At 41.7% G+C, this 13,823-nt stretch overlaps 1 protein-coding gene and 1 non-coding gene across 4 annotated transcripts in view; both read left to right on the plus strand.

Annotated features, from left to right (window-relative positions):
* LOC122555418 (neural cell adhesion molecule 2-like) overlaps window positions 1–13,823 on the plus strand; it is a 1,561,904-nt gene that overhangs the window by 114,199 nt on the left and 1,433,882 nt on the right. The window lies entirely within an intron of this gene.
* LOC122555598 lies at window positions 11,508–11,626 on the plus strand. Its single transcript, XR_006313320.1, has one exon. It is a non-coding gene; the product is annotated as a 5S ribosomal RNA (ribosomal RNA).

A 13,823-nucleotide genomic window follows, 5' to 3' on the forward strand; every position in this document is an offset into this window, starting at 1 on the left:
CATAACCCTCTGAGAGAAAAAATATAATCTCTTCTCTGTTTTAAAGGGTGACACCTGACTTTTAGACAAGTGATTCCTAGTTCTGGACTCCCCCATAAGTCAAAAGGTCTTAGTCATAGAGTCATAGAGATGTACAGCATGGAAACAGACCCTTCGGTTCAACTCGTCCATGCCAACCAGATATCCCAACCCAACCTAGTCCCACTTGGCAGCACCCAGCCCATATCCCAGCAAACCCTTCCTATTCATATACCCATCCAGATGCCTCTTAAATGTTGCAATAGTTCTAGTCTCCACCACTTCCTCTGGCAGCTCATTCCATACATGTACCACCCTCTGCGTGAAAAAGTTGTCTCTTAAGTCTCTTTTATATCTTTCCCCTCTCACCCTAAACCTATGCCCTCTAGTTCTGGACTCCCCCACACCAGGGAGAAGACTTTGTCTATTTACCCTATCCATGCCCCTCATAATTTTGTGAACCTCTGTAAGGTCACCCCTCAGCCTCCGATGCTCCAGGGAAAATAGCCCTACCCTATTCAATCTCTCCCTACAGCTCAAATCCTCTAACCCTGGCAACATCCTGGTAAGTCTTTTCTGAACCCCTTCAAGTTTCACAACATCCTTCCGATAGGAAGGAGACCAGAATTGTACGCAATATTCCAACAGTGGCCTAACCAATGCCCTGTACAGCCGCAACATGACCTCTCAACTCCAATACTCAATATTCTGACCAATAAAGGAAAGCATACCAAACGCCTTCTTCATTATCCTATTTATCTGTGACTCTACTTTCAAGGACCTATGAACCTGCACTCCAAGGTCTCTTGGTTCAGCAACACTCCCTAGAACCTTACAATTAAGTGTATAAGTCCTGCTAAGATTTGGTCCGCATCTTCTTTGCCAACACCCCCCAGGATCTTATAAGTTTCAATATATTTGGCGGTTATTCTTCTAATCTCCTACAGGTGGAAACCTGGCCTGTTAAACTTGTCCTCATAAGGGGATCACCTCTGGTTAAGCTTTCAACTGCCTCTTAAATCATTTCTAAATTTCCTTAAAATCAGAAGTCACACAACACCAGGTTATAGTCCAACAGGTTTATTTGAAATTCCAAGCTTTCAGAGCGCTACTCCTTTGCCAGGTGACATCCATTTAACCTCTTTACCTGATGAAGGGCAGCGTCCTGAAAGCTTGTGATTTCAAACAAACTTGTTGGACTATAACCTGGTGTCATGTGACTTCTGACTTTGTCCACCCCAGTCCAACACCGGTACCTCCACATCACGACTTCCTTAAAGAAAGAGACCAATACTGTACACTATACTCCAGATATAGTTTCAGCACTGCCTGGTTTATCTGAAACATAACATCTCTACATTTATGTTCATTTCTCCTCTGTTCAATGATAGGAGTTTATTAACTTGCTTAATTATTTGTTGTATCTGCCGCTAATCTTTTATGAATCATGCAGTCACATTCCCAGATCCCTCTGCACCTCAGAACTCTACAATATGCTGCTGGGAGATGCATGTTTTATAAACATTTACCAGATTTGGCAGCATTAGTTTGAAAATGCTATTACATAGAAGACACAGAGAAGGGTAGGGAAGTCTGTGGAACACAGCAGCTTTTGGAAGTGATCCACTTCATTGGAAAAGATCCATGGCCTGGAGAAACGTTGGGCAGGAAAAACAAAGAAGACAAATTCAATTAAAGAGGCTGAGCAGCTCTGAACAGTGGGGATCCTCAAGCAGGTTCTATGCCGAGCATGGAATCACTATTAGAGTCAGAATATGTTCTCTCTTGTTTTAAAAAAAATGTTCATTTAAAGGACTGTGGTCATCACTGGCTGGCCAGAATTTATTGACAATCTCCAATTGCTCAGGGTCAATCCCATTGCTGTGAATCTGGTGTCACATGTAGGTCAGGCCAGGTGAAAACAAGAGGTTCCCTTTCTTAAAGGACGTTAGCAAACCTGAAGAGATTCCTTCCGATAATCAACAATGGTTTCACGTCATCATTAAACTCTTCAGTCCCGATTCTTTTGTTAATAGATTTCAAATTCGGCTATCAGCTTGGGAACCGAAGTCCCCAAAACATGACCTTGATATCTGGATTAGTAGGCAAAAGATAGTTACTAGGCCATTTTGTCCCCTTCTTGCAGTCTTTCATATGCATTTTGTCTCCATTAAATTGACTCTCTCTCTTATACACTCTTGTGTGCGCTCTCTTGTCTCCTTGCACTCTCACTGTGTCTTGTGTGCTTTCTTTCTCTATTTTGGCACTTCTTTCTTATGTTAGTAATTGTTTCTCACACCCATTCTCTTTCTCACATGCTTTCTACCTACTGTCTGTCCGTCTGTCTCTCTCTCTCTCTCTCTCTGAGAAACTCATTATTTTTCTGTAACTTTTACTGAGTTTTTCTCACTGTCCCACCCAGGACATAATATAATTGTGCCAGGTGAGAGGGCTGGAGATGGGAGTCAAATCCTATTTGTGTAGAGTAAAAGTTTTGAGTCAACTGGGTGTTCCCTCTCTGGCATTATCATATGACTGCAACCTTTTAGTTCCGGTCAGTTTAGATTAAATATGAAAATTGGGACAGTTTCAATGTTGATGGAATGGGGTTTGCTGAAAGCGTGTAACATATGGTAATCAGCTGTGATCCATGAGGGATCAAAGGCATCTTTCTCCATTACATACAGAGAGATACAAGTGGTCTGATAGTTGAACAGCCATCGCTCTGCATCAAGCATAGGGCAAGGCAAAGAGACGGGCCTCCGTAAGCTACCACAGTCAGTGTGGGGACTGACCCATAGGCATCATTATGTACCCCACTCTAACTACCTGGCCAACTGTGCTAATTGAACACCAGTATCAAATTATCTGAGATACCAATATAGCATGGAGACAAAATAAGTTAATTAGCTAAATTGATGTGTTTCTTCTCCATCAATAGAGCTCATTCTCATCAGCAGAAATGGTCCACTGTAACGAGAATATTCGCGAGCAGCCAGGGCATTTCATGCAAATTGCTTTATTAGCAAAAATGTCGATGGTAAGTAAGGTTATTAAAATACAAGCAAATTATCTTCTTTTCTCTCTGTCCTTTCCAGTTCTGTGCTTTGATTATCATCACAACAACGCCTGCTGGCTTCCTCTCGGGTTCGGTGCAGCCTGATGACCTCCTGCACTGTTGTTCACAATAATTACACGGCTTGAAAAATTGTGCCACCTCTGCTGTATATGTCAAAGGCATTGTTGGAACATATAATGGTCCTTTGCAATGACCCATGTCATTTCATGGTTCTGTCAAACATATCACTTGCTGTTGAGAGGGTTGTGTGCATAGGAGACGGCCAATCAACCACACGAACTGGTAGATGACAGCTGACTTCTAACGTTAGCCCATTTACCAACCTTGGCGCTGCAAACCTTAATATAGATACTTCTTGAGTAAAGCCTTTTAACTATTGCAGTTTTGCCATAACACTGGTTTTATCTTCATACCCATTCCTCCAATAAGTTGTGTCTGATTTACAACAACACAATAACAGATTATCATTGAGCAATGACCTGTTGACAGGTGTAAAAACAACAATGCTAGAGGTGGTCTTTACCAGGTGATTAACATTTATTCTGACATCACAGAGACTTTTGTTCCAAGTCTCTGTACTTGTTGCTCCACCCAAGCTTTGCTATTTTTTCCCCATTGTATATAGAGTCATCGAATCATAGAGATGTACAGCATGGAAACAGACCCTTCGGTAGTTTCATAACTGGTGGAAAATCTCACGTGCATGTAGATCCTCATTTCAAATCTCCAATAAAGAATTGTTCGCTCATGGCAACAATACATTTAATCCTCTGTTATGAGAATGGAAATGGTTTTATTCATTATGTTGTGAAAAAATGTACAGCAGCAGGAATATCCACCTGTTAAAAAGATGTCAAATCAACTTGGATGGTGTCTGGGAATTATTTCATTTGTTCAAGGGATGCGTTTAAATGTCAATCCACGTTGAAATTGCTGATCCTCTGCAGCATACCATTGGTCTCAGTGACAGTCCGGAGCTCCTGAATTTGTACCCTGAGGAAATAAAAGAGAGCTAATGTTAACTCAGCTAGTGATCCAGTGATACCACAGTGAAACCACAGTGAAATGTCAAGAAACAAGAGGAAATCAGCATCAGGTGATCCACAATAGAAGTGGCACAAAAAAGTTATTTTTTTATGTTGCGAGTAGCTTAGATCTGACATGTAGGTCCTTAAACTTCCTCAAGAGCATTGGACAAGCACCTGATTAGGCAAAAAGTGCTTCGCCACAGGGAAGGACAGGAAGTAGGACAAATTGGTTTGTTCTTGCAGAGCCATGTGGGACACAATAGGCCAAATTGTCTCCTGTGCTGTATTGGTGCCCTGATTCTATGATGCAGAAAATGCACTGATGCAATAGTTGGGGGAGATTGCTGGACTGTCATTGGGCTGTTGTAGAGTTGAAGGCCGGAAGTAAAAAGTGAACTCCATGAAGTCATCTCCGTTGAATCACCTTTCCTTCAGTGTCGCTGGGTCAAAATCCTGGAATTCCCTTCCTAATGATATCGTGGACCAACCCACAGCAAGTGGACTGCAGCCATCCCAGAAGACAGCTCACCACCACCTTCTCGAGGGCAACTATGGATGGGCAATAAATACTGGCCCAGCCAGTGACACCCCCATCCCACAAAATGAGTGAAAAAATAAATGATTTTTCTGTGCCCACCGTTGAAATGATGAACTTTGGGAAGAGCGAACTGGTACCAGTTTAAAAGGTGCATAGACCAGTGACAGAGAGTCAAATTGGACGAATATTAATTTTTTATTGAGGTAGTTGCGGTTCACTGAATTATTGATATCAAATCAGGCAGCCGGCTGGTTTAGCTGACCGCCACAGTGAGCAAGTGAACGCTCAATGCTTTTTGAGAATGAAAAGTGTAAGTCGTGGGCCTTGCACATCTCAAGCACCTCGAGGAAGGAGCAATTCTCTTTCTAAACAAGCAATTTCTGTGTAATAACAGAATTCGCCTGGTTTGCAATGGTACAGAGCCCTGCAGTGTTTACCAATAAAGCCCCTTTTGTCAATGATAGAAGCAATCACTGCATGCTGCTAGCTGCATTTAGAACAGTTCAGAATTAGTTCTTTTCATCTTCATTTAAAGGAGTGTATCACTCAGAGCTACATTGCTTGCAAGCGAGAAAGACTCCTCATGACTGGAGCCAGTTGTGGAATACCATTGTGAACTTATTCTAAATACAGGTTCTGAAGGAGGTGCTAGTTTTCAAATAAAAACTCATTGTCAGGTTTTGAACGAGCGGAGCAGTTGGAATAAAATTATTTTCTTACACAAAAAGCTGAAGCAGAGTTTAATCCAGTGTTGGAATTTGTAAAGCCTCTTGTCACTGCTCACAGTAGCATTTTTAAGTCTCTATTTTAGATAAATCCAGTGTGGAAGGGGTGGGCAGGAGACATTAAAATAGAGGCAAAGTGCAAGGCTCATACTGTATTGCACACACAAAACCAATGTAATACCAAATCTGGCATCATTTTGCACAAACTCATAAAACATTAAAACATGAAAGGCAAATTTGGTCTTTCTGCCAGAGTACAAGACACGGTGCCATCAATGTGACCCAGTTTAATTAAGTCAGGGGTTGGGGTGGGTGGAGCGATCATAGCCAGCTAAAACCTGGAGGATGAAGCATCTATAACTGAAGTGATTAAGTTCCCTTCCGTCCCTGTGGAGAAAGTCAAATGGAAGGACGGCAGGGTGGAGATGGCAAGTAATGCCTCAGTCTTCCTGAGTTCTGGTGTGGATGCGCTGGTATCGGACTGGGGTGGACAAAGTCAGAAGTCAGATGACACCAAGTTATAGTCCAACAGGTTTATTTGAAATCACAAGCTTTCAGAGCGCTACTCCTTCATCAGATGAAGTGAGTTCTAACACCATATCATGCGATTGTCACTGACTCGAAAACATCAACATCTTCTTCAAAATTAAATTCCAACATCTCAATCAGCGGATGTGTTGTTCATAACTCTGCCCTGGGCTTTTGAGTTTTACAAGATGATACATGATCCAAACTGTGGGCCTTGCATCAAATATCTATGATCATCCTGATGACACTTCGTACATTGCTATTTAGCTATTAGTGAAGCTCTGTTTGAGAGTTATTTGTTAACTGTTCAAAACATATATTGTTCTTGGAAATAGAAAACATTTCTTTGTACTTTCAGTCACAGAATAGAATCACAGAGTTGCAGCACACAGAGAGGTACAGATTCTATACTGGACAGGCAGTATGCCTTTAAGGTAGTCATGTGACATCATGACAGATCAGCTACAGCCCCCCCCCGCCTCACTTTCAGCCATTCTCACTGTGAAATGGAGTCAATGCTGTCAGCCAGTTATGTGTGTGATCATCAGCAATATCAGTGAGCACAGAACTCAGGATGGGTGTATCAGTCTATTGTAGCTATGTGAACAGTTAATGCTGTAAGTAAACTTAAAGATACCTAACTCAACAAAATCCAACATTCCGTGGCTTTGTTACTTGAGTTAACATAAATGGGAAACCATAAATATCATCATTGTCCATGTTCTGTTCATTGCTTTCTGTTAGATTAAATTATTTAGTCCCTTTCCCCAGCCTTTCTATCCCCAGTTCTGTTTAGGTGCTTCTCTAATGCTCGTTTGAAAGCCGCAATTAAATCTGCCTCCACTACATTCTCAGACAGTACAATCCAAATGTTAACCAGTCACATAAAATAAAGGTTTCTTCCTGATGTTGCCTTTGATTCTTTTGCTCTTCACGTTTACATTTGAGTCCTCTGGTTCTCAGCCTATTTACCAGTGGGTAACAATTTCTCGCCATCTACTCTGCCTGCACCCCTCAGGAGTTTTGAACATGTCAATCAATTCTTCTCTGGTCTAAGGAGGACGGCCCTTAGCCTCTCAGGTCCAGGTAACCATATACTGAAGTTGTCTGGAACCATTCCTATGAGCCTGTTCTCTAAGGTCTTCATTTCCTCCCTAAGATGTGGTATTCATGGTTAGACACAATGCTTCTTTTGAAGTCGAATCAGTAGTTTGTGAATTTAAAAGTTCATGACAGAGAAGAGGTTCTCCTACGGACACTGCCCTTCCTCCTTTTGTCAATCAGATTTTAGTGGTTTCCTTCAGCTCTTTGGCATTTTACACTGGAATCACTGGATGGTCACCTTTCTTGTGTACTCTACTCCACTGTTTAAAAAACCCAGGATACCAGATACCTTTTTAACCACCTTCTCAATGTGTCTGCGACCTCAAACATTTTAAGAAAACTGGAGTCATCAGTAAAGTATTGCACATCCATTTAATCCCACCACATGAAATGTACTCATCGATTCTGCATCCCTGAGTGCAAGGGATGGAGCACCCGTCTTTGGTCTACGTATAAGTAACAATATACCTTTGGCAGTATAGACTTGATGGACCAAAGGGCCTCCTCTGTATTGTATGATTTTATATGTCTATGAACCCTCAATACCTTTGCCTAACAAAAACGTATCAATCTCAGTTTTAAGGTTAACAACTGATACAGCATTTGTGGAAGAGATTTCCAAACCTCTAGCACCCTTTGTGTGTAGAAATGCTTCCTAAAATCTCTCCTGAATGGTCTGGCCCTAATTCTCAGACTACGCCCCTGGTTCCCAACCTGTCAATATTTTTCTGTCAATCTTTTCCTGTCGATATTTTTCTGAAGTTCTGTATTCAAGCCTCACTTCAGAGACCCTGCACAAAATCTCAGCTGCAGTACTGAGGATGTACTGTACTGCCCAAGATGCCATAGGATTTGAACATCAGAGACCTATTCACATTTTTGTGTGGATAGAAACAATTGCATGACTCAACCCCAATTTTGAGGAAAAACAGGAAAATTGTCCTTGATGTTTTTGTCATCCTGCCAATGGCTAAAAAACATAGATGATTTAATAATTTGATTGTAAGTGCTTGCTGTGTGAAAATTCGCTGCTGTGTTCTTTATATTACAAAAGTTACTGAGCTGTAGAAATTATCTCCAAATGCTTTAATAGGTTGTGAGAATAAGGTGCACCTCAAGCGTAATTTATTTCTGTGCTTTCTCAGACCCAAAGAGATGGATTATCAACTTGCACCCATCTAACCTTGCAGGTAATCCTTCCATTCATGGTTACTCTGTTGAGCAGAAAGTCTGCAATACCAACATGACAAACTTCAAGCCACACAAGTTTGGAATTAAGTTGCTGTTCCTTCACGGTTGCTGGGTCAAAGTCCTGGATTTCTCTTCCTCCCTGAACCGCATGACCTGTAGTGGTTCGTTAGACCAGCTAATCACCAGCTTCTCCTGATGCTTAACGATGGTGGGTGGTTAGCACAGTTGGCTGGGTGGCTGGTTTGCAATGCAGAGTGACAATTGAATGGCTTCAATTCCTGGTTTGGCTGAAATTACCATGCAAGCTTTGCCTTGACCCTCAGGCGAAACCACCACCAATTTCTTAGCTCTTGAGAAAACAGCCCTCTGGGACTGTAGTACCTTTACATAGAGGAGGGCAATAATTGTTTGCCTAGCCAGAGCAACCCACATCATGAGTATGAATAAAAAAATCCAGGCTCTGTGTTCAAATCTAGCCTATTGTGATCTGCCATCTTCACTCTTTTGTGAACTACAGGAAACCCGTCGCTTCTGAAAGAAATTTTAAGACAAGTAATAAAATGGTCCATTAGACATGATGGCTGCAAACCCGTTTCCACAAAAGGCGATGCCACCTACAAAATGCAGCTGCAGTGTTGAATGTTATGTATTGAGGGTTTACATTTCAATTCAGTTAGCAAGGCTAAAATCCATCTGTACATCTCCCCTGAGATTAAACAAGTTGGTGAGGAGATGTGACAATGAATGGTGAATTGGAAAGAAGGGTTACAGCTTGCTGAACAGGACAATGTCTGAAATTGATCAATGTTTTGTTCAGCCAACTATTTGCTCTGATCATTTCTGAAAAATCTCTTCCACAGTTGTTTGCAAACAGCACTTTCTCTGGTCAATAGAAAATAAATCTTGCTAAAGCATTGATTAGTGCTGTTAAAAAAATACATTTTTTAAGCTTTCCATCTTGCAATTATTGGGATATTTACAAGAATACCATTTTGCCTAGTATGAGATAAAAGAACCAACCAGTTGGAAGTGGACTGTGATTGGTAGAGATTTGCATGGAGAATGCACCAATTAGACAATGATTGACAGTTAATTACACTTAAATTCTGTGCAACATTATGGCTATAGAACCATAGAGTCATACAATCGTTGAGGCATACAGCACAGAAACAGACCTTTTGGTCCAACCAGTCCATGTCGATCATAATCCCAAGCTAAACTAGTTCCACCAGCTTGAGTTTGGCCCATATCCTTTCAAACATACCTTATTCATGTACTTATCCAAATGGCTTTTAAATGTTGTAACTGTATCCACATCCACCACTTCCTCTGAATGTTCATTTCACACACGAACCATTCTCTGTGAAAAGGTTGCCTCTCATGTCATAGAGTCATAGAGTTATACAGCATGGAAACAGACTCTTTGGTCCACTTGTTCAAGCTGATCAGATATCCAAAATAAATCTCGTCCCTTTTGGCCCACATCCCTCTAAACCCTTCCTATTCATATACCCATCCAGATGCCTTTTCAGTGTTGCAATTGTACCAACCTCTATCACTTTCTCTGGCAGCTCATTCCATACACGCAGCACCTCTGCATGAAAAAGTTATCCCTTAGGACCTTTTTAAATCTTTCCCCTCTTGCCTTGAACCTATGTCCTCCAGTTTTGGACTCACCCACCCTGGGAAAAAAACTGTCTATTTACCCTTTCCATGCCCCTCATGATTTTATAAACCTCTATAATGTCACTACTCAGCCTCTGACTCTCCAGGGAAAATAGACCCAGCCTATTTGGCTTCTGTCCTTAATTGAAACCCTCCAACTCTGGCAATATCCTTGTAAATCTTTTCTGAATCCTCTCCTGCTTAGTAATGGCCTTCCTGTAACAGAGCAATCAGAACTGGATACAATATCCCAGAAGAGGTCTCAGCAACATCCTGTACAACCACAACATAATGTCATACTCTTATATTCTAAACTCTGAGCAATGAAGGCTAGTATGTTAAACGGCTTCTTAACCACTCTGTCTAAAAGTGATGCAAACTTCAAAATAATGAAATATGGACTTGAACTCCTAGGTCTCTCTGTTCCACAGCATCACACAAGGCCTGATTTTTAATTGCATTAATCCTGCCCTTGTTTGTTTTACCAAAATGCAATACCTCACATTTATGCCCAATTAAACTACATCTGTCACTCCTCAGCGAATTGATCTCTTTGTAATTTTTATAATCTTTGAATATTTGTATCGATTAGTTTTGTAAAGTTAGGTTTGCTATATAAAGTTGTGCCCTAATCCATGAAATATATACTACAACATCATAAACTATATAATGTACGAGTGATCAAGCATAGCCATTTACAAGTATATTTATTATGTCTTTTAACATGCAACTGGTGGAAAATTTAACTCTGGTTCAGGCAAAAGCTTGGCAAATTTTAAAAACTAAAATGTCATTTGAAGCATCAATTGAATAATCATAAACACATTATTTGGCCAGACATGTCGATGATGGCATTTATAACTCACTGTAGTCACCTCCTCCTTATCCTTCTTTATTTGATCCCAACATATCCTTCCTTCCCTTTCTTTCTCTCAAATGGTCAAGAAACTCTGGAATTCATGACCCCAGTTTGTTGTGAGTGACAGGACATTGCACACATTTAAGGAGGAGATAGCCAGATTTTTAATGAGAAAGGGTTATTGGGTTATGGAAGCCAAATTGAGATGGGCCATGATAGGATCATAGTAAATACAAAGCAGGCTCAAGAGGCTGAGCTTCCTTCATCTTGCTCCTAGTTCTTATGTATGCATCTAGTTTCTGCTTAAATACTTCTGTGCTGTTCACTACAACTACTTTTTTTTAGATTAGATGATTCCCTACAGTGTGGAAACAGGCCATTCGGCCCAACCAGTCCACACCAACTGTCCGAAGAGTAACCCACCCAGACACATTTCCCTCTGACTAATGCACCTAACACTATGGGCAATATAGCACAACCAATTCATCTGGCCTGCGGGAAGAAACCCACGCAGACAGTAACCTAAGGCTGGGATCGAACCTGGGACCCTGGTGCTGTGAGGCAGCAGTGCTAACCACTGAGCCACCATGCCGCCCTATTCTCGTAGTAGCAAGGTCCACATTCTAAACCTTTTCTGGAAAAATAAGTCTTTCCAAAATTTCTTATTAGATTTAATAGCAATTATCTATTTACACTTGAAGCCTCTGGTTTTCGGTGCCTCATTCATCCTTTTTTCACATTTGACCGATCAAATATTTCATGTCGTCATCCAATCTTCGGCCATACTAGTCTGAAAACGCCCGATCTCATCTGATCTCGGAAGCTAAGCAGACTCAGGCCTGGTTAGTACTTGGATGGGAGACCGCCTGGGAATACCAGGTGCAGTAGGCTTTGTGGGCGGCACGGTGGCACAGTGGTTAGCACTGCTGCCTCACAGCGCCTGAGACCCGGGTTCACTTCCCGCCTCAGGCGACTGACTGTGTGGAGTTTGCACGTTCTCCCCGTGTCTGCGTGGGTTTCCTCCGGGTGCTCCGGTTTCCTCCCACAGTCCAAAAGATGTGCGGGTCAGGTGAATTGGCCATGCTAAATTGCCCGTAGTGTTGGGTAAGGCGTAGATGTAGGGGTATGGGTGGGTTTCGCTTCGGCGGGTCGGTGTGGACTTGTTGGGCCGAAGGGCCTGTTTCCACACTGTAATGTAATCTAATCTAATCTAATCTAAAATATATGCTGAAAATCAGGGTGTGAGGTTGTTTGCTCAGGTAATTGGCCAGTTGGTTTGTAATCCAGCGTGATACCAACAAAACAGGATTCATGTTTGAGGTTATTAGAGGTTCCACCTTCTCAACCTTGCTCCTTTCCTGAGGTATGATGACCTTCCATTAAAGTCACCACCACTCTTTCTAATGAGGGAGCAGCTCATACTAGAGCAACCCTACTATGTATAAAGTGCATGGATATGTTTATCTCCTATACTTCATATTCATTAACCAATTACACCATTTATTTTACAGACAACAGAATCTCTATGTTAAGCTTCTTCCTTAGCCCATGTTCATGATTCTCCAGCCAATGCAGGCATGATGGGAACAATGGCCTCCCACTGTGCCATAAAAATTCTGTGGTTCTCAAATTAAAAATTAATATCCAAGATGGTTCTATGAGCAAAACAAAATCACGTGAGAAATATGGGCGGCACGGTGGCACAGTGGTTAGCACTGCTGCCTCGCAGCGCCAGAGACCCGGGTTCAATTCCCGACTCAGGCGACTGACTGTGTGGAGTTTGCACGTTCTCCCCGTGTCTGCGTGGGTTTCCTCCGGGTGCTCCGGTTTCCTCCCACAGTCCAAAGATGTGCAGGGTCAGGTGAATTGGCCATACTAAATTGCCCGTAGTGTTAGGTAATGGGTAAATGTAGGGGTATGGGTGGGTTTCGCTTCGGCGGATCGGTGTGGACTTGTTGGGCCGAAGGGCCTGTTTCCACACTGTAATCTAATCTAATCTTAGGGAATTAAAAAAAATTGTGTGAGATGCATTTTCAGTGAAGATTTTTTATTATTGGCTGTTAAATGATTGATAATGAAGTCATATGGCGTTTGGTTGGGGAAAATCAGGAGATATCCAATTGATTAATGAGTGCTTTCACTTTCCAAATGGCCTGAGAGTGGAGCTCCAGTCCTCTTGGGAGGTACCCATGAGAGTTGTTAACTCAATTTTCCCATTATGTAGTTGAAGATCTTGGGGTGATTCCTGTGCAGAATGTTGGCGAATGAATTACCAGTGTATTTCCTCTCCTTGACTCAATAACAGTGGCATGGGTGACACTGTGGCTAGCACTGCTGCCTCACAGCACCAGGGATCTGGGTTCAATTCCACCCTTGGCAACTGTCTTTGTGGAGTTTGCACATTCTCCTTGTGTTTGCTCGGGTTTTCTACCACAGTCCAAAGATGTGCAAGCTAGATGGATTGGCCAAGCTAAATTGCCCATAGTGTTCAGGGATGTATAGGTTAAGTGCTTTAGCCATGAGAAATGAAAAGTTAGAGGGTAGGGGGTTGGATCTGAGTAGGATTGTTGGTATGGACTTGTTGGGCTGAATGGCCTGTTTCCATACTGTCAGGATTCTATGGACAATATGGTTTGCCCATCATTCTATTCTATGTAGCAGAACCATTCACTTAACTCTGTAATGTCACCTTGAACTGCTGTTGAGTTGCAGCATCAATCTCAACAGCACTCTATACACAATAGCTGAATTGGCTGCACACAATGAGCTCAATGCAAAGCAATTGAGTTGTATCACTGGAACAAGAGAGAGCTATGTACAAGTTATCTCCTGTTTACAAATGCTTTTGTTTCCTGGGAACAAAGTATGATAATTACAAAATGGGTGAAAGTGAGTTATAACACAACAATTCAATCAACTGTGGTGATTGTTTCACAAACTGTTGAACTGCGATTTTAAACTCTCAATCAGTTCTTTCATAATTAATATTACTTTACAGCATACATACATATATATATATATAGTCTTCCATGAACATTCAGGTAATGCGTTGCTGTAGTAATAACCATTATTATTGTGAGGACAAAAT

Source organism: Chiloscyllium plagiosum, chromosome 12 (genome assembly GCF_004010195.1).
Source record: "Chiloscyllium plagiosum isolate BGI_BamShark_2017 chromosome 12, ASM401019v2, whole genome shotgun sequence".
NCBI classification, from domain to species: Eukaryota; Metazoa; Chordata; class Chondrichthyes; order Orectolobiformes; family Hemiscylliidae; genus Chiloscyllium; species Chiloscyllium plagiosum.